General features: G+C 38.5%; 1 protein-coding gene across 3 annotated transcripts in view; it reads left to right on the top strand.

Moving 5' to 3' along the window:
* The window catches only part of LOC100357920 (ganglioside GM2 activator), an 84,518-nt gene that overhangs the window by 911 nt on the left and 65,049 nt on the right, over positions 1-18,558 (top strand). The gene's annotated exons all lie outside the window — the stretch shown is intronic.

Below are 18,558 nucleotides of genomic sequence, written 5' to 3' on the forward strand. Positions count from 1 at the left end.
CATGAGCAGGGACCTTATTGCTCTTCAGTATCTGTTCTCTTTCATTTTGGGTGCTGTTATGATTGTGCTGTAGTTGGAACTTTAATTTTTATCATTCACATCACTCTGGTACTTATCAAGGCCGTACGTTGGGGCAGTAAGGTTCTGGTGTCAGGGTGAGCACAGCAGCTTGCTCTATCTTAGGGATTTTCTGATTGCCAGTGACAGGAATTCTATGTGACAAGTTACCAAGAGCCTTGAAGGAGGTAAGACACAGAATGAGACCCACCACTCCATTGATAAACATCTTAAAATTGAAGTTAAGATCACAGATTTTAATTTCTGCTTTTGTTAGTGATGCCTGCATTACTTAGGAGAGATTATAGAATGCAAAACATTTGAGAAACACCCAATAGTATGGATGGTGTGTGTCACACCTTTTTTATTTACTTTAACTTCTCCTGAATGTTTACTAAGTGCTCTACATATGTGAACCCTTTAGTCTTCTTATTAAGAACTCCACGAAGTTAATGCTGCACCCACTTTACAGAAAAATGACTTGAGATAAGGTATTATTTAGCTTGGGAGGCAAAAGATAAAAGGGCATTATAATTGCCTAAAGTTACACAAGTCCACACTGACTCCACTGTCCTTGCTTTAACTCAGCCCTCCAAGTAGATCATGTCTGATGAGATGGTCCTCAGGGGTAATAATACATATCATTACTTGTGCCTTCCTTCAATCTTTTAAGGTGACAGAGCTGTTGACCATGTTGCATAATGCATATGTGCTGATAGGAAAAGACTAAGGCAGATAGCTTTAAAGGTAGGCATAACAAGGTAAACTTGTAGTATTTCTTGAGGAAGAGACCCTAGTTGTTCTTTCCGAATGGTAAGAAAAGAGCATATGCTGAAATGAGATTGTAGATAACTTATTCCTCTGTCTTCTCTCCCTACTACTGTCATATTTTATTCTTCACTACTGTGCTGTCTTCACCTTCTACTTTCTAACCTCTCTTGCCATTCTTCTCTTGTCTCTGTCCTAGAAGTGATGCATGACTCTTCTGGCCCTCAACTTGGCTTTGACACTTGACTGGAATTTTGGCTCAACCAAGCAATTGCTTTGATCTCTAGCCATGCGATTTTTGTTAGCTGATTCTACTGCCTTTCCATGAGGCCACCCTTGGGATTTGAGTCAACCCTAGTATCTAGCTTTGTTTTTCTAATGCTATTCTGTCATAGATGACTATACTGCATCTTTTTCTAAAAACCAAAAAGATTTTCCAGCAAATGACCCATCACTATTACACTGATTTCCATGCTATGAGCCACAGACAAACTGTACCTTCATATAGAAGAGGAAATAAGGTCATGAGGTTAAGCTTGGTGATTAGCAAATAAGATCATAGCCACATTTCTGGCTGGCTCTGGCTGTACTACTTATCCTTGGAAGCCCTCAGCATAATTTAATGGAAATCTCGAATAGCACCCAGAAATTTTTGCTCCTCTAGCAATTTATATTCAAAGAGGGAAGCAGGGCTATCCTATTACACAAATGAAGACCAGATTAGTTTATTAATTAACTGATTTTAGGCCTCTGTCACTTACTAAATGTATGGCTTTGGGTGAATTAATTTACCTTTCTATGCCCCAATTTGGGAATGTATGTAATTATCTTGAAAGACCATGTGCACAGCAACTACTTATTAAATGTTAACTTTTATTGAGACATGAAAAGTTACTGGATGCTCAGCAATTAAGGGAAATATGTATGGTGGAAATAGACAGGAAAGCAAACAGATTTGCATTTAAATACTAGCTGAACTTCTTTGTAGCCATAAAGCCTTGTTATTTCAACTTATCTTAATGTGTTTATTTGTAACATGGGGATAATGCTACTAATGTCACCACATTTGAGTAGAGACTGGAAAGCTAAGATATATGAGCACCTATCCTAATGCTTAGCATACATCATGTAGTCAGTTAGATAGTTGTTGTAATTATTGTTGTTGATAGCAATAGCCTCTCCAGGGAAGTTTGCACTTTATCTTAAATGTATGAACACATTTAAGAGTGTGTGAGAAGGGTCATGCCATAATCATATCTACATCTTTATGACTCCTCTGCAGTTTGGGAACACATTGAGGGGAGCAGAGATGTGGACAAGATGAGAGGGTTTAGCAGTAATACAAGAAGTCTTGGCTAGAAGAATGGCAGTGTAGTCACGGGATGGCAGACTGGTTTAAGAGGTTCTTGAAGGATGGATTATTAGGTTTTGGTTCCGTATCTGAATGTTAGATATCATTGAGGCCCTCAAAGAGGCCTCTCACTTCCTCCAGCTCGAGATGTGTCAGAGGTGGGAGGGAGTCTGGAGTTGTCTTTTGAGATAACAAATGGCTGCAAATACTGTTACTGGCAACGTTTAGCTATTGTTGAGGAGCAGCTAACATGGGGTGGAGGGGGTTCATAAATTACTGGACAAGTATCTGTGAGTGCAAGTTGGAATTCCCACATTCAAGGTCAGGAGATATTTAGGTATCTTTCCTTTCAACTACTTGACAGAGAGATGTCATTGGCTGGGCACAGTTGGCTCCACAGTGAGCAGTACTCATGGGAAGGAGCTTTAACTCTCCTGTGGTTATCATTTGTCCTAGATGGGAAAGAAAATAACAGATAGACTAGATTTGTGGAGCAGCTGCTCAAGAAAGTCACAGACAGATTTCTTGCAGCCGGCTGTTAGAGGTATCAGTTTCCTGCCTTGAAACTGAACACTTTGTAGGAAGTTGAAAACAATAGAAACGCATTGAATGAAGAGCCACAAATCTCAGCTAGCTTCTTGCTAAGCGATGTGCAGGTAGCCTACAACAGCAAGCAGAAACTCCTATTTATATCTCCAAAATAAATACGAAAAAGAGAATAATGAGGTGCAAGAATATATATATATATATATATATATATATATATATACATTTCTATAATTATAGCAAGAGGGAAGGAAGATGCACCATGGGTATATGTTCAGAATCAGTTACATTTTGTGTTTGATAGAGTGTTGTGCCCAGATCGTTGGATCCCCAAATGCCGCCAGAGACTCGAACACTGCAAAAGCAAGGTTTATTTCGGAAGTACAAGCTGGGGCAGGGACCCCGTCTACTCAAATGCGCAGTGGAGGGCAGAGGAAGGCCTTGAGCCGTGCTCGGGAGCCTCTTTTAAAGCAGGGTTACCTCATTGAGGGGTGGGGGTAATGGTGAATTGGTTAGGGTCACCTCTGGTATTTCCTGATCGAATGCAGGGGATTTCCTTATTTGGTGAACGCTAACGAACTGTTCTGTTGTAAGTTTCCATTTCCCCTGAGTGACACTGCTTTTACAGGAAGTGGGGCCTGCCTCTCTGAATGGAGACACTTTTTAAAAAATCTAGCTATTCCAGCCCTTCAAGAGGAATCAAGATAATCCCTTACTGATGGTTTCTGTGTTTCTTATGAACAGTTGGTCAGGACATTTGTTGAGAGGGAAGTGGGCAACATCAGGTTTAGAGATTTGAGGAAACACAGAATTTTAAAAATAGACACAGTGGAGAATAGGAAAGAGATCTGTTTACAGAAGAACTGCAGGATTGCTAGACAGCTTAAGTGTGAGGCCATGGCGTTTTAGCAGTTTCAATCTAAGTAGTTGTTTGATTTTCCTCTAACAGTGATGGAAAATCACTTAGGATATGATTAGGAAGAAAGCAGAATGATGGATGGGATTTGGGATGATCCACATTTGGGATGATCCAAGGTTGGAGTTTTATTATACGGCACTGAATTGAGTATAATTGTGGTAATAAAAGCATTTAGAATATTGTTATAAGGCTTGTAATTTGGAGTGGAATGGTCATGGGGTAATGGGAAGGAGACAGTGAAAAAGTGAAGAGTCTAAGAAATGTGGCTTAGACACCAATTGCAGAAGAAGATACCAAGGAAACACAGAAAATATTCCTGGCTGGAGAATAAGTCAACTACGCGTAGGATTTAGGACATGTGAAGTCACTTCACAGCAGGTTGATATACCAGTTCATGGTTATTTTTTTGTGGGTTCTGTCTTTTGACTTGTACCCTCTCCTTAAAGGGGCCTCTGGTTTCCTCCAGCTCCAGCTGTGTCAGAAGTGGGAGTTTGGAGTGTTTGATTGAGGAGCCAGGATGGCTGCAAATACTCAATTATTAGGTATATAAGTGAGAAACAAACAAACAGAAAGTCAGTCATGGGTTGGACATGGCTTCCTGACTCTGAGTGGTAATTAAATAGTAAACAGAATCTGCAGGAAGAGGCTGGGCTTCCCGTGACAGGTGAGAGGAAAAGGAAGAAACAAAAGTTCTCAAAGGAGTAACATGGCCTCTATTGAGGCCAACCCAGTGCCACTGTCAGTCTATATACTACCACTGCTTAGCTAACCTGTGTCTATGACTCACCCCAGGCTCACCCTCTGCAGATCCATCCCCCACGCCCAGTGTTCTGCTTGGATATGAACAACATTACTAGCTTCTCTATCTTCCACCCTGTAAGCCTCCCTGCCCTTCCTCAGAAGGTGAGGCCCCTAGGCAGTTGTGGTAGGATAAGAAAGCTTTGCTCTCAAGCCTGCTTGGACTACAAAAAGTAATCTTAAATCTTCTTCTGAGTTGTGGAGAGCAGAAACTCACAAGACCCCAGCAGTAAGAATTATTTTTAAAGATACTTTGGAGAAAGATAGTTTTGAACCACATTACATAAAAAGTTAAATTTCAAGATAAGGAATGTAGACCGTACTGTAAAACTCCAGAATAATGTCTTCTCCATTGCTCCAGTCTGCTAGTTCACTCCTCCAGGTATGTGCAATGGCCAGGATTAAGCCAAACAGAAGCTGGGAGGCATGAACCCAAGTCCTTGAGCCATCACTGCTGCTTCCCACAGTCTGTATTACCAGGAAGCTGGAGTCAGGAGCTGCAGTCACGTATCAAATCTAATAACCCTGATATGGGATACAGATGTCCTAACTGGTACACCAAACTAGCATCCTGAAAGTTAACACTTTTCCAAATTCATTAGGTGCGGCTGAATGTGTGGATTGTATATTTGTATCAACTTATAGTAATGGAAAATTGTCTAGATATTTTAGAGTTCCACTTTCATCACATCTTGTAGTTTCTTCCTAGATAATATTTCCTAGTATATTTCCGTTTTCTCCTATTATTCCGCTTTAATTCATATTCAGCCGCTATCATTTTGAATTTTTCTCTTTATTTACTTTCAGATCCCTTATCTTCTATTCTAAAAACTGTAAGTGCTTTTTTCTACTCAGTAACTTTTGTGGACGAATGTTACTCTTTGAGCTACTCGAAAATCTGTCTTCATGATCTCATTTCAATTAAATAAAAATCTCCAATTGTGAGTTTATTTCCTTATCCTTGCCCTGTCTAATTTAATTGCTCTAATTTATTACGATTGCCACATTTAGCCGGTACCACAGCTCCATAGGCTAATCCTCTGCCTGTAGCACTGGCACACCGGGTTCTAGTCCCGGTTGGGGCGCCGGATTCTGTCCCAGTTGCCCCTCTTCCAGGCCAGCTCTCTGCTGTGGCCCGGGAGTGCAGTGAAGGATGGCCCAAGTCCTTGTGTCTTGCACCTGCATGGGAGACCAGGAGAAGCACCTGGCTCCTGGCTTCAGATCAGCACGGCACACCAATGGACAAAGGAAGACCTTTTTTTCTCTCTCTCTCTCACTGTCCACTCTGCCTGTCCAAAAAAAAAAAAAAAAAAAAAAAGATTGCGACATTTACTGCATTTACTGTGCGCTCTTCAGTTGGTCATTTCCTAGTTCAGGTTTCTCACTTTCCAGTTTCCAAGGGACAATATAACTTCTGTAGTGACTTTCCCATTGTGAAATCTCAGCTGTTGATTTGAGCAGACCATGGTCAGCATCAGCCAAGTGGATGTGTATTTCTTGGTCTGAGCTGTTAGAGAAAGAACTTTAGAACCCTGTAATCAGAAAACTACCCTATCTTGCAGTATATTGCTAAAATTCCACTTTCACAAGTATGAGAACAATTGAATATACCCACGGCACCTAACTTTGCCCTTCAACTTTAATGTTTTGTCTGCTGAAATGAGATTTGAATATACAAGAGCATATCAGAAAAGTTTGTAGGGGGGCAGGTGTTGTAACACAGCTGAGTAAGCTGCTACCTGCCATGTCTGCATCTCATATGAGTGCCAGTTCGAGTCCCCTCTGCTCCACTTCCAATCCAGCTCCCTGCTAATGAACCTGGGAAAACAGTGGAAGATGGCCTAAGTGGTTGTGCCACTACCACCCATATGGGAGACCCCGATGAAGCTCCTTTCTCCTGGCTTTGGCCTGGCCCAGCACTGGCTGTTGTGGCCATTTGGGGTGTGAACTAGTGATGGAAGATCTCTCTCTGTCTCTCCCTCTCTCTGTAATTTTGCCTTTCAAATAAGTAAATCTCTAAAAAGAAGTTTGTATAAAATGGTATTAAAAGATAAGTTTCTTTTGGTGCAAACCATGATATCCATGCAGTATTTTCATAATGCACAGATTCCGTAGACTTTTTGGAGATTTCCCTTATTTCTAAATATATATGCTGACATATAAATTTCTAGGGCATACATCACAGTCAATCTAGAAGTATACGAGTGTACCTGGGCAACCCGATAACCTCCCAAAACATTGAATATTAAGTTTTGTGTGTGATTACTTATAGCATTATTTTTTCAAGAGACAGCCTCTAATTTTTTTAATGAAAATGTACTTTGATTTCTTTATTGTTGTGAAGTGACACAAGCTAATTTGGTTACACAGATCTTTTTGATTGAGAATGGGGGTAGCCGATGGAGTTTGGGGTGGTGAAAGTCAGCAGTCCCCACAATTTCACAACCAGCTTATAAGGAAATAAATCTTAGGTCAAATCCTTACACACATCAAGACATTTATTAAACGATAGAACATTAACAACCAGAGAGAAAACAGTTTACAGGACCGAGTCTGTCAGCTTGAAGAAGACCCAGCTGTCTATTCTTTTAACGCTTTGACCTCTGCACTAGATGAAAGATTCACTCAGGATAACATGACAGCACCAAGGGAGGCTGAGTTTTGATATTCGTAGTCATGTTGACTTACAGTGCCTGGACATAGAGTTGCTTACTGATTAAGCTTTGATAACTTTCCTAAAATTCAGGCTATACAATATTGCATTCTTATAACTTCTTTATGGAGGGGCTAGAGAGAGGATGTCTCTCACAGTATTTTATACAATGTACATTTCTTGAATACCTTTAATTTTTATCTTTGAGAGCCCAATTCTTTCTCTCTCTCTCTTAAAAGATTTATTTATTCATTTATTTGAAAGGTAGAGTTCCGGGGGCGGGGGGGGGGGAGAGAATGAGAGAGAGAATCTTCTATCTACCGGTTTACTCCTGAAATGGCCACAATGGCTGGCCCTGGATCAGGCTGAAGCCAGGAGCCAGGAACTCCATCTGGTTCTCCCACATGGAGGGCAGGGGCCCAATCACTTGGGTCATCACCTGCTGCTTTCCCAGGCATATTAGCAGCAAGTCGGACAGAAGTGCAGTAGCTGGGACTTGAAACCATGCTTATATGGGATGCTGGCATCACAGAGTGTGGCTTAACCGACTGTGCCACAACATTGACCCTGAGACCTCAATTCTCACATGTACCATGCTAATAAACAAGCCAATAGTTTCATTAAAAAATCTATTTCCTGGCATTTCCTATATTCAGGTGATAATCAAGATTTGGAAAACAGAGCACCAAGAATGGCCACTTTTTATTTGCATATTTATGATATAAATCTGTGTAACCACTGTTGGAGTACAGTTTATCACTAGGCAAACTGTTACTAGAGTGGAGCCATTAAGTGACTTGAACATACAGAATATATACTATCTATGCTGAAGCATTCTAAAGCTAATTACTGGTATCTATATAATTTATACATATAACACACACATACAAAATTATATTAAAATGCAAAAGCTCATATATATTCAAATTTTAGTTCAATCTTTTGTTTCTATTTTGGTACTAAGTTACCTTTCCCTTTAACCTCCCTCAATTATTTGTTTTGAAAAGATATCATGTTTTACCTCTTTTTCTGTACCTTCTTTTTCTTTTCATTTTAAAAGTTATTAAACTTTGTAACCAACTGTATTGAAATATAACTTACATGCCATAAAATTTACCTATTTAAAGTGACAATGTAATGATTTCTCATAATTTTACTGTGTTGTTCCACCATTATCATAATCTGTGGTAGAATATTTTCATCATTCTTTGTGATAGCTAATTTCCAATCTTACCCTTCATCCTAGATGATCAGTAATCTGCTTTCTTTCTCTGTGGATTTGTCTATCTTGCTTTTCTTAATAACATTCAGTGGAAATCCCTCCAAGTCAAAAGATGTGTCTATAATTCATTGTTTGGATTTCTGTACATTTTTCTATGATGTAGATATGTAATGATTTATTTGGCTCCTTCCCTATTTTTAACATTTATTTATTTATTTGAAAGGCAGAGTTACAGAGAGGTAGAGGCAGAGAGAGAGAGAGAGAGAGAGAGAGAGAGAGAGGTCTTCCAACCACTGGTTTACTCCCCAGATAGCCACAAGGGTTGGAGCTGCACTGATCCGAAGCCAAGAGCCAGGAGTTTCTTCTGGGTCTCCCATGTGGGTGCAGGGGCCCACGGACTTGGGCCATCTTCTACTGCTTTCCCAGGCCATAGCAGAGAGCCGGATCGAAAGTGGAGCATCCAGGACTCGAACCGGCTTCCATATGGGATGCCAGCACTGCAGGCAGCAGCTTTACCCGCTATGCCACAGCGCCAGCCCCAGGCAAGTTTCTATTCAATCTTCCCACCCTCCACTTTATTAACTTAGATATTCTTTTCCATCCTACTTATTATCACATTTAGATTATATTCACTATTTCCTCTATATAATTCAGTTGTTTTTGGTGAGATGGTTCAGGAACAATATTATTTATAACTAACATGTATTGATTCTTTCCCTTGATTCAGAAATATTTTGAAGTGCTCTCCCCAGAAGCATCACATAAATGATGACTTGCTGAAGTCATGCATATCTTAAACTATATTTTCTCACCTCAATCAGAAATTGATATATCATTTGGGTGTAAGATTCTTGGATTTCAATCCTTTTCTTTCAGTGGATTCCATGGGTGCTATCTCACTGGGTACTGGCCAATGTAGACTGGAAGTGAGACGTTTGGTACCAGTATGACTTTAATTTCCATTTTTGCTAAGTTATTCTTTTAGTTGGAAAATTTACAAGATTTTTCTTTTAATTTATATTCCAAGTTCAAGAAGTTTCCCAGGGTACACTTAGTTTTGTATCTTTATTCATTCATTCAGCCCTTAGTGAACTCTGAACTTGCAAACTTAGGTATCTCCTCGTTAGTAGGAAAGTTTCCTTCTCATATTTGTTTATTTGTTTTTCCTCCATCTGTTCTCATTACTCCTCCAGAACTAGTAATGTTTTCACCTCGAGTCTTCCGAATCTATCCTTTAATTCTCTTTATTTTCCTCTGTGATTTTCATCTTTGTAGTTTTCTCCATGCTGTAAGATAAAGTGAGAGTTCTCAAACTTGATCTTCTGAGTCACTAATTTGGGTCTCAGTTGTGCCTTATCTTTCCAACCCATCCATTGCATTTTTAAATAGGAAAATTACATCCTTTATTTCAGGGAACTCTACAATTTCACCTGAAAAATTCTCAAGTGTATGCCTTTCTTTTCAGATCTTAATTTATCTCCTTAATATTTCTATACCCCATGCTATCAGTTCTAGTTGTTTTTCTTGATTGATTGTCATCTCTACTTTTTCACCTGAACTGACATATTTTTTTCTTGGACTTGGTGGTCTAAGGTTGATTACAGTATTTTAAATAGCAGGACTCTTACTCCAGTACCTGCATTGTTCACACATAATTGTGTAGGTTGTCAGGCCTCCTTGGGCTGCTGGTAGATATTCTCCTTCTTGTGTAAATGTGGATTGTTAGATAGAGGAGGTTGGGTCTGACAGTTGAAGAGAAACTAATGCTGGACAGCTCCTTGCCTATATCCAGTACAGCAAGGGTTGGTGATTGACAGCTCCAGGTAATCTGTGGTTTGATAACTGTGTTCAAGCTGCCATGGGGCAGCTGTGGCTGGTTCATATGACAGCCTGGCCAGCCCATATGACAAGTCCCCTTCTGTTCACTATCCCAACTCCCTTCCTTTTCTGTGGACATCATCACCTAGGCTTCTGGAAGGACAATCTTCCCAAGACCACAACTTTTTGTTCTTGCTTCTAGGTTCTGAAGACATTGTTTTGGTTCTTGTCCAGGCATAGGAAGTAAAATTTCTCACCAATTCTTTCCACTATGACAATGACGGAGTTCAGATCTTATTTAAGCAAAACTATCTCTAAGTCTTAGTAAGCCAGAGACCAAATGAGATGTGATGTGGAATATCTGAAGAGCCAATAAAGATAGCATCATTATTTTTGGAACATAAAGTAATTGCTCCATGTGTTCTAAAGCTTTAAAAACACACCTTCTCTGAATGATGTAGGGCTCAGGAGGGATGAGAAAGCAAATGCTGTCAGACTCTGTATTCCTAATCCTTTGTCCACTGCTTTCATTAGATTTCCAAACTAGCTTGTGACCCAGAAGGGAACTGATTCTTTAGAAAATATCAATTTAAATTTTCAAAGTCTCACATTCTTCATATTTTTACTACATTTCTCTAGAAACTATTTTGTATATGAATGACAAGGTTTATTAAGATCCATATGACTGTTAGGTATCTTTCTAGTCTACCAGATAGTTGGCTTAATTTCTATACATCGTAGCTGATTTTTCTTTTCCTGCAGGCAAATCATCATGAATCTATTGCCCCATTTAGGAAAAAATACATGTATCTAATGCCTTCTGTGAGTTTTAGATCCTTAAAAGCATCTGTACCCTCCACGGCTTAGTAATATAAAACAGTGATTTTTTTTTATTTTTTTTAACTTTTATTTAATGAATATAAATTTCCAAAGTACGATTTATGGATTACAATGGCTTCCCCCCCATACCGTCCCTCCCACCCACAGCCCTCCCCTTTCCCACTCCCTCTCCCCTTCCAGTGATTTTTTTAAAAAAAGGCTTTCTATCTAGTAGCAAATATTATTGTTGGAGACTGATTTAAAATAAATAAATTCAGAAAACTTACTGAGTCTCAACACCCACACTTAAGAAATGGAAGGAACTTTAAAGATCCTCTATCCAATATCTCATTAATGCTAAGTGGGTCGTCGAATTTTACTTTAATTCCCTAGAGAGACTAACCCAATACCCCGTGGGCAGCTGATTCATTTATTGAAAATCTCTGGTAAAAAGGTCTTGCAGTAATGAGCTTTGATCAACGTCTTTGCAAACCATGACCATTGATCCCAGTTCTACCTCCTGAACATCTATTTTTGCAGAACAATACCACCCCTATAAAACCAACATTTTATCATCTAAAGAGAACCACACATGTTTACAAAGTTCTTAGGAGGTGTATATAGGTCTAATTGCTCAACAAGTAGATGCTTAATGTTATGTTAAACTGTCATGCAACTTTAACCTTGAACATTCTGAACCAGTTAGATAAGATAGGCATCCAAAACGTATCTAGTCTGAGGCAATTTCAAGTATATTAATAATTCTAGTAGAAACTTTACACATGCACCTCATAGTACACTAAACTTATTTAACATTTGAACATATTGAAGTCTAGATAAAGGAAGATTCAATAGATATTAAAAGGTGCATATCAAAGAGTAATGGAAAAATTTATAAGTGCCAGAGAGTAGCACAGATGGATTTTTAGATGCTGAAGAAACAATAAATGTAGCATCATTACCAGTTACTGCCAGGTGATACAGTACTTTGAACACCAGTCTATTCCCAATAAATCCTCTCTATAAAAAACTTGCAAACTTTTACAGAGATTAAGCCTAATTACCTAGAATTTGGTGCTATGTAGGCCCAGACCAACATGAAAAATATCAGAAAAAATAATCTTTTAAAATTCATTATTGTTTAAAATTAATAATAGTGCTAAAGTGACTCAGTTGCTGATTTATTAATTTTTTGAAGAAGGAAAATCTAATGCTAAAAGTTTAACATAACATAAAAAGTTTCTGTTCTTAAGGAATAAGTAAGAGACATTTTAAAATGTAAGAATGCGTTAATTAATGACTCTAGGTGACATGTGCTCATGTCATTAAGGGAATTTATCTGTTGAATTATTTGGGTGAAAAACCAAAAGGAACCAAAAAGCACTCCAAAGGACATTGGAGAGTAGAAGAAAAAAATAAAACTCTTCTTTGTTTCTGAAAGTGCTATAGGATGCTGATTCAAAATCCATTTTCCCTGGTGGAGATGTTACTTCTTTTAAGATGCTTAAGAGATCACTTTTCTGCTGTGTGGTTGGATGTGGGTGTAATGAAGAGCTCAATGCTATGACAACATTGTCCTTTATGATGAGCTGAGAAATATGTCTGGTCTATCTGCCCACAATTGGTGGCACACAGTATTACAAATGCCAAACTATTAAAATAGAAACACACAGAAGATTTTTATCAAAACAAATAGTTATTTTGATACTTTATGCCATCCTTGTTGGATACAACTCCTGAGGGGCTGGACTTGTTTTTATTTGTCTTTGGGTTCTCTCTACAGTATCAGGCTGAGGCCGTGGTTTATTTTCACTCTCTTACTTCCTTGAAACATTTGAAGACACTCTGGCCAGGCAGTTCAATATTTATTGAACAGAGCTGAAAGAAATCAAAATGAACAAAATACTTGTGTATGGTGGATGGTATCACAACACTTGGTACATAAACAACTATCCTCCCTTTGTGAATATAATATTTTAACTGTGAAAAGGCAACCAATTGCAATACTGTTTCTCAGTTATACTAGTAGATACAAAAATACCATGTGATTTCATTTCATCAATGCAGTGGACAAAGAAGAATTATTGTTTCTTTCACTCTGTGGCTCTGGTGAGTCCTCAGGAAGTGTAGTTGAAAAATCAATTTTCCAGGCTGAATTCTTTGCTGGTCACAGTTCAGGGATTAGAGAAATCCAATTCGAGGGAAATATTGGTCTGCCTGGAGGCTCCCTTATAGCTTATCTCCTTGAAGTGCTAAGATGGCTTCCCTTCAGGGTGATAATATATAAGTCAGGATTTTCATCTGTTAATAAAAGAACTTTCCCTCCTTGCTCTTTGTATAATAAGTGTTCAAAAACCTCTGGAGTTTTACCTTCTTTCAGAAACAAAGGATATCTGTGTTTTACTAGAGTGTATATATGTGTATCAATTGTTGTCTAGGTTCTACTAAGACCTCATGGTATGGTTGTTATTTGAAGAACTTTGATATGAAGGATTTATTGCCCATCCTTGTCCAGGAATACTACTTTCCATCCTTGTAATCTAATAGAAAATTTAGAAAACTTGATCTTAAATTAATCTTGGTAAGACTAAAGCTGTAAGGTTATCAAGAGTAAGGCTGCCTTATTAATTTGGGTTATTCTGGGTTTCAAAATCTTTCATAGACAGGGTATACTTTGTAGGGGGAATTCTGTAGATAACTATCTAGAAGGAACCAGCTGACCCCAACAGAACCCACACTCTGAATGCAAAAATTGAACAGCTTACTCTTCATGTGCAGTATTCAATCTTTGCTAGATAACTCAAATTTGCTCATTTTTTCCTTCAGAAGAAACAGCATTGACAGTGGTGGCATACTCTTGCCATATTAAGAGTATATTGCCAGCAACCTAGTGTCTAGCAAAAAAAAAAAGTTTCTCGGTAATTATTTGTTGACTAAATAAAGAAATCCATCCTAGCGTTAGAACAGTAAGCACTTAACATATAATTGATGAGAGTCTTTTGTTTTCTTTGCATATACTCGGTCCCTAAAGAACAGCTGGTTTGCAGTCCTATTGTGGGACTCTGGGCCTCGGAACTAGCATGTGGGAAGAGTAATTGCATCTTAGTATACATTTTCCCTGTAACTACAGACTTGTTGAACTGAAACGGGATTTAGAATATTTCAATGCTCTTTTTAAAATTCCAAACCCTTACTCTTCAAAGAAAGGGTAAGTTATTAGCCAAAAAGATCAAGGCAGCATTGTAGATTCATTTCTTTATTGTATTCTTAATCCTCCATTTTCTTCTCTTGCCTGACCAGCATTGTAGCTTCCCATAACCTCCAGTTTAAGGTGATGAAATCTATGATCCTCCATATGGTATAGACCTGGAAATCACACCATGGTGTTCAGTTCATCAGTGTTCCAGAAAGTGTGTAACTCAAGACATGAAATCCCTATAAGGTTTTCCATTTGGGAACCATCTGGAGCTTGGCTTTCTGGATTCTTTCTATTCTAGTAGTTTCATTGTTTTTGGTCTCTCACTGGTAACATGTTTGCTTTCTCTTCTCCTGCTCTGCTGGAAAAGCCTTTGAGATCAATCTTTTTTTCCCCCTAAAGATTTATTTAGTAACGTGACAGGCAGAGCAAGAGAGAGAGAGAGAGAGAAAGAGATATGTTTCTATCTGCAGATTCTCTCCCCAAATGCTCATAGAAGCCAGGGCTAGGCCATGCTGAAGCCAGGAGCCAGGAACTCCATCCACACCTCCCCCCGGGTGGTGGGGCCCAAACATTTGAGCCATCATTTGTTACTTTCCCAAGTGCATTAAAAGGAAGCTGGATTGGAAGGAGAGCAGCCAGGACTCAAACTGGTGCTCTGATATATGATGCCTGTATCCCAAATGGTGCCTTAACCCATTGTGCATATTAGTCCTTTAGAGCTCAATCTTGATCTTGCCAGGAGATGTATTTCCTGCAGTAATTCCTACAGATACTCTGAATTGCAATCTAGGGAAAAGGAGTTCTTCTGAAAGCTTAGCTGTCCCTGATTACTCACAAATCACCAGGGGGCCTTGCAGCCCCTTACACATTGAGATGCCTATTTGCATTAGAAACTCTGGCAATCTCTTCTGACTGGGTCAAAGTCTTGCTTCTGAAAAGTAAGTTGAAGCATTCATGCTCCAACGAAACATTCCATATTCCACAGAGTCTAACAAGGCACATGGATTAATTTCATGGGTCACTGGATGGAGAATTGTGTATTCACTGACAAATGCTATTTCTCCTGATTCTTGTGAAGTCATAGGAGTCTGCCCAGTGTGTAAATCTTTGTCTTGCTTCCAGTTGTTTGGAATGATTGTTGTTCGATTCAAGACTGCCCAGAGACACACAGTTGACTGCTGGCAGCATGAGAACTAGAACCCATCTCTCTATCAATTCATAGCGCTCTCCGTAGCAAATATGGCCTTGGCTGCTGGCAACAAAGTTTATTTAATATATAGATATAAATTATACTTCCCGGATATGTGAGTCATAAAACAGGAAAATGACAGAAAGCATCTGGCTTATTATGTTTCTTTATTGTTCAGTTTCACTGAAGAGCTTGTTTTTGAAAGAGTGGTGTTGAAGAGAATCTGCAATGAAGGGGTAATTTTGTGTTGTGTTTTGATTGAGCTGAAATATTCATCTACCTTGATTTTCAGCTCAAAAGTGCCTAAAGTGATCAGCAGCTGTTCATTCAAGAGTGCACTACCCCTCTGAATACAGAATAAAATAGATGTGTCTTTGAAATTTCACAAAGGGAGTGGGAGAAACCATGGCTTCTTTGTAGTGAAACAAACACATCCCGGCATGAGAAATCTGATCAGCACGGCCTGCTGAGTTTTCTTAATAATCAATATTCCCATTATATAAATGATTTGGCTTTTGCAATCTATTCTGTAAATTGTTCTCAGTTCTCTTTCTTGCTACTTTTATCATATGCTCTGTAGGGCCTAACATTGGCTTTAAACTTGCTTTAAAACACAGACAATCTTGTATGATATATGCAGTGTAATAAAAGAGCAAATATAACTGGATTGCTTTCTTCCCATACATCTGTCAGTAAGAAAGATATTTGCCAAAAAGAAAAATTCATTTTTCTTAAATGTTTGATGAGGAGAACAAGAATTGTTTAGAACTGTATTATCTCTTTATAAATGAGTATAGGCTCCTACACTACTGCCAGTTTCTGAACCATTCAGTGTTATAGACAGGAGCTGCCAAATTACAGCCAATGGGCCAAGTCTAGTCCCATGCTTATTTTTGTAAGTCTTATTGAAATAGAGCCACACTTATTATTTTATGTATTACCTACAGCTATATGGACTGTATGGCACACCAAGTCTCACATGTTTATTATCTGGACATTCACAGGAAAAGTTTATTGATTCTTGACATTGAACAATGATTTTTATAAAGTATTGCAGTTTCATTGGCATTAATTTTATTCTACTTCTCATCCTCTTAACCATCACTTTTTTCTTTAAACCTTTTGGTTATTCCCTAGGTAGAAATGACTTCATAGCCATGCTCAGATGTAAACATACCTATTAACTACTTTTTGTATTCTTTTGATCAAAAATACTAGTCTAAACAGTCAGAATAAAGCACATGCTTTCTCTACTAATCAGAATAAATGAGAAAATGTGTAGCTAAAGACTGATTTTACTAGATTGTTTACAAAAGTCTTATAGTTGATAAAATATATACTTTGTTTTGTGAGGTCCGGTGAGACTGGTGGCTAGCCTAGAGTCATACAATTGGCAACAATGTTATAAGCAGTGCATCTCTCTTGCTTGCATACCACTCCATCGCCAGGCAATTGTGACTTTGCTCAGTTTGTGCTTTGCTGAGCAAAACATGGTGTCTTCCTTTATGGTTGTGAGGATGCTGTGTGAAAGCCATCTCAGAAAACTGAGCAGTCTTATTTTAGAATGTTATAACTACAGGGTGTTTGTGTTAGTGGTTGGATATTTATGGTATATTCAGAATAGTCACACACTCTCTCTTTGTTGATAAATCTCAAGTGTAACGAATACACAGGGTCTGAAGGTGTTAAATATCCCAGAAAGAATTTAAATATGTGTGGAAATAAAATAATAGCAATGGTTATCGTCACTTAAACATGTCTCCTGTGACCAGTGCTTCCCAATTAATGGATTCTAACTTGTATTAACATGTAAGATCCTGTGTAGTTATGCAATGATCATCTGTAAAACATAAGAACAGTTTAAAATCTACATGCAAGCTTCCAGTTTATAGTAACCAACTTTTAAATCTTATATTTTTTTTTCCTGGTTTATTTTTTTTAACTTTTATTTAATGAATATAAATTTCCAAAGTACAGCTTATGGATTACAATGGCTCCCCCCCCCCCATAACTTCCCTCCCACTCGCAACCTTCCCCTTTCCCTCTCCCTCCGCACTTCCATTCATATCAAGATTCATTTTCAATTCTCTTTATATACAGAAGATCAGTTTAGCATATATTAAGTAAAGATTTCAACAGTTTGCACCCCCATAGAAACACAAAGTGAAAAATACTGTTTGAGTACTAGTTATAGCATTAAATCACAATGTACAGCACATTAAGGACAAAGATCCTACATTAGGAGTAAGTGCACAGTGACTCCTGTTGTTGACTTTACAAACTGACACTCTTGTTTATGGCATCAGTAGTCACCCTAGGCTCTTGTCATGAGTCACCAAGGCTATGGAAGCCTTTTGATTCACCAACTCTGATCATATTTAGACAAGGTCGTAGTCAAAGTGGAAGTTCTCTCCTCCCTTCAGAGAAAGGTACCTCCTTCTTTGATGACCTGTTCTTTTCACTGGGATCTCACTCACGGAGATCTTTCATGTAGGGTGGTGTGGTTTTTTTTTTTTTTTTTTTTTTTTTTTTTCCCAGAGTGTTTTGGCGTTCCATGCCTGTAATACTCTAATGGGCTTTTCTGAGGCCAGAGTGCTGTTTAGGACATCTGCCATTCTATGGGTCTGCTGTGTATCTCGCTTCCCATGTTGGATCGTTCTCTCCCTTTTTTATTCTATCAGCTAGTATTTGCAGACACTATTCTTGTTTATGTGCTTCCTTTGGCTCTTAGTCCTATCATTATGATCAATTGTGAACAGAAATTGATCACCGGGACTAGTGAGATGGCATTGGTAAATGCCACCTTGATGGGATTGAATTGGAATCCCCTGGTATGTTTCTAACTCTACCTTTTGAGGTAATTCAGCTTGAGCATGTCTTGAATTGCACATCTCTTCCCTCTCCTACTCCCACTCTTATATTTAACAGCGATCACTTTTCAGTTAAGTTTCAACACTTGAGAATAACTGTGTATTGATTACAGTATTCAACCAAAAGTATTAAGTAGAACAAATAAACAAAAAAATACTAAGAGGGATAACGTATTAAGTTGTTCATCAACAGTCAGGGCAAGGGCTGATCAAGTCACTGTTTCTCATAGTGTTCATTTCACTTTAACAGGTTTCCTTTTTGGTGCTCAGTCAGTTGTCACCTATCAGGGAGAACATATGATATTTGTCCCTTTGGGACTGGCTTATTTCACTCAGCATAATGCTTTCC

The sequence above is a fragment of the Oryctolagus cuniculus genome, chromosome 4 (assembly GCF_964237555.1).
Source record: "Oryctolagus cuniculus chromosome 4, mOryCun1.1, whole genome shotgun sequence".
Lineage (NCBI taxonomy): Eukaryota > Metazoa > Chordata > Mammalia > Lagomorpha > Leporidae > Oryctolagus > Oryctolagus cuniculus.